Source organism: Buceros rhinoceros, unplaced genomic scaffold (genome assembly GCF_000710305.1).
Source record: "Buceros rhinoceros silvestris isolate BGI_N320 unplaced genomic scaffold, ASM71030v1 scaffold11858, whole genome shotgun sequence".
Classification (NCBI taxonomy): domain Eukaryota; kingdom Metazoa; phylum Chordata; class Aves; order Bucerotiformes; family Bucerotidae; genus Buceros; species Buceros rhinoceros.
The window spans coordinates 3,027-6,955 of record NW_010426409.1 but is presented as its reverse complement, the minus strand read 5'-3'; positions in this window follow the sequence as shown (position 1 = coordinate 6,955).

Genomic DNA, 3,929 nt, shown 5'->3' with positions numbered 1-3,929 from the left:
AAAAATATCATTATAAAGTACACAGATTAGAGTTCAAATCTAAAAGGAAAGATTTTTGCAAACTAGTTGCCTGATACATTACTTAATATCAAAATAATACATTACTTAAATATCAAAACAGATCACCAGCATATAAACATATAATTTCAAAGCGTAATTTCTGATAAAGAAAAACGGTATGTTCTTTTCCAGAGAGCAGGGAAAAAAAAAAATCACCTTGTGCTTCGAAACCAAATCCTCCATGGCTAGCACTTAGAAATCATCAGCTGTATCTTGAAAATACACGTTAAAGTATGCCATGAAAGGACTCCCCGCGTCTGTATTTCAGCACTTACGTGCTCAGTGCTCACCTGTGTATGGCAGTATCTCACAGGGTGGAGGCAGACAACACCATCAAGAAGTGCCCATTTGTCAAATCGCTTTTCAGCAGAACAGCAGCCTGATGTGAATGGTTTGGCTTAAACATTTACAGGTCAGGTGCAACCAGTGGGATGTAAAGTATCTCCTTAGCAAGTCACACACCTACTTCCTTACTCTCTCAACAGAAGCAAGGCACCAAGCTTTCTAACTTAATTTCCAATAGTCTCACTTTGTAGGCACAGCAGCTGCAGTACTACCTGTAAAGTGCATCACCTGCTTAGGCTCTCCTGTACCTCCTACCACTTACCCAAGTATCTTCTGAAAACAAGCCAAAGGATAAAATTGAGAGTCGTGTTGTCATTTTTAAGTGACTAAACTGTCCCACAAAAGGAAATAGGTGTGGAGAAGCGAGTGCACAGATATCCCAGCTGGATACAAAATACACTACGGGGAAAACTGCTTCACAGAAAGGCATTCCCAGGATGGTGGTTAGGCCAATGCTTTGGGGGTGGAGGGAGGCCCAGCATCCCACACAACTCACCTGCACTGGTCCCCTCCACTGTGTTATTCCCTGTGTTGTGACAAGGTGGAATTGCGTGAATCAGAAACTGTAACAGGTATCCTAGCACAGTATTTAAAAACAAAGAAAAAAAACACCCCAAAAGGTTTGTTTTTTAAAAAAAACCAACCTGTTTTGCCGGTTTATTTCCCTCCACTCTGAGAATGAGAGCTAATGTGGGTATGTGAAAGGGCTGAGGGCAAAGGAGGAAGCAGAACTGAGAAGGTATGTTATCTAGGGATTGTGCGTAAACTGGCATTGCTAGATTAAACACGTGTCACACTACACCCCCAAGCTATAATTTCATACCACTCCTAAACTGATTTAATGGGTAGCTGCCACCAGGTTCCTTACAAGGAAAAAGTTTTCTTCTGGGTTAGCTCACTGAACCAGCCCACTGGGGGTTAACAGTAGACTACAGAGCCAGAATTTTTCTCTCCATGGCATCCGTCCTTTAGATCCAGTCTAATTATTGACTTAGATTGAGCTCTCCATGTACACAAACACAATGCACATCAAAGTCTGGGCTGAATGGCTGTAGTACTCAAACTGACACGCTACCTTCTTGCACACCAGCTTCTTCACATAAACCCTACATCACTTTTGAAAATATAAAAGCACTACAGAAAGAGTAATCCAAAATCCTCAAATACAAAAGGAAGATCAAAATGAAAAGAACTATATTTGCACAGGTCAAGGACCTAAAATAATTCAGCATTTTACTCCTAAACAGGACTTGGGGTAACAGAATCACTTGCTTCCTCGGTGCTCCTACTTTTACGGAAAATCTTCTGCAGCTTTTGCAAAAACGTCCAACAAAAATAAGAATTCCTGTCTTGAGCAAACACTGTGTACTTGGTGTTTTGAATTGCTGTTGGCATTCAGTTCTGCACTGGTATCTCTGGGTTGTGTTAACTGTTGCTATTCTTAAAACACCTAAAAGAAACTCGAGTTTAATGAATTTACAGAACCTCCTCACAACAAGAGCAGTGTGTGTCAAATGCCAGCATCCTGACAAGCTGTCCATTTCTGTCCTCTGGTAACAATCGCTTCCTATTATGAAAACAGCAGGCTCCATCTTTTTAACATGTTTCCTAGAGGGAGATTTTAGACATGAGCTACACAGAAAAGTCCTTTTCTATAAGCATATTTACCTTTCTATTGGCTTACCAATCCAATATCAGACAAATGCTGTATGACTCAATCTATCTGTTTTTACCTGGTTTTTCTTTTGCAAACACGTTCCCAGTTCTGTTTAGCCAGGGATTAGCATGTGGATTTTTAATAGGAGTAACACATGCTGAGAAAGGAGAATTCTTTCATTAAGGAGCTGATTGTCGGATGAGGGCTTATACATAAAATAACACCAGAGCACTGATGAATCGATTTCACTAGGACTCCACAAAGACTTGGGCTGCAGAAACAAGGCTTCCATTTTAGTTCTTTTATGCTTCTTTTTCTAATTTTAGCTTTTTAGTATTTCATTTACATAGAATGAGCTCCAGCACTTACAGATTCCTACAAATATCTGATTAAAGGTCATACTAAAACTATCAAACTAGAGCAGACCTTTGTAATTGGTTCACAGAAGAATGACAGAGTAGGGCTCACTGCCTTACAGGCTGCATCTGCACTGCAATTAGGAGATACGACTGCAGTATGTTAGATAGCCTTCAACCACACTTAATTTTGTTAGTCTCATCTAAGAAAACAGTTAAAATACAGAAATATGGATGTCACTGCAGGCAATTAATTTGAGTAAGCATCCAAAATAAGACAAACTATGCCTGCATACCCCCAACCAAGGACTATGTTACCAGAGCTTTGCTGGTATGTGAACCAGTGAGATTAAAGCCAGCACAAACGTGTCTACACAAGCTATAATAATCACACATCCGATTGCAGTGTGCGTACTGGAGGAAAAGCATTTTGCATGTTTTTCAGATCTACAGTGTTCTGTGGAAACAATTGTGTAGAAAACTGAGAGCTACCACATCAAAATCATGTTATTGTGAATACAGAGATGACAAAATAACCTTGCCTTTACTATCAATAAGCCTGATGCTTCTCAGGATCTGCTGCACAGGCCTTGGAGAAAGACATGTCAGTAATTCACGAGACAGCTAGATACCAAACAGGCACTTGCTGCAGGACAAGTCTGTATATGATCAACAAAGATTATTTCATAAAAAGAAAAATTCTACAGCTCTGTTGCTGAACAGATGTCTTAGATGAGAAATTCAGAGGAGACTGACAGTACAACAAAACCCAACATTAGTCTGTTTTGAATTACCAGGAATGTAACCAGAGAGTTAGAGTAGACTAGTACCAGCAAGAGGAGTGTATTTCTACATTTCAGAGTTGGTATTTTGTTGTGTTTGATTTAAGACTCCAAAATATCAGCAAGACACATGAGAAAACATAAAAGACAAATGCTGTTGCAATGTCAAGAAGAAAAGTAAAACTGTATGAGATTTTCTTCTTAGTCATTTTATCCTTTAAAAGATTCATTCACTCTGCTATGGTATTTCAAATCCAAGTGACTATAGAGTTGGCAATTAGAACAACAGCCTGGCCTCCGCAAAAGAAAATTAAAGCACACTGAAAAGCTAAAGGAAGTTTTTATTTTACAGAAAACTATGAAAGAAAAAAACAACAAAAAAAATCTATTCAGGCCCTGTGTTACTTTAACTCAAAGTAACACTGTGTTACTTTACTCAAATACAGTCCTTGTACTCTGCTGGTTGTCTGATTCACAAGATTACTTTACACATGTTAATGCACTTTCAGTGCTGGATTAGGCACTAAAAGGCTTAAACTCCTGTTTAAAATTTTAACTTTGAGACAAACTGGTAAGTAAGTGAAGTCATACTGATAAAAGAGTAAATAGAACATTTGCACTGAGATAGTTGTACAATGAAAACTAATTGAAAGTGTCGGTAGTCAAAATGTTGGAAACCTTAACAATATTCTGTAGAAGTGCCCTTAGAATTCCAAAACATTTTCCACA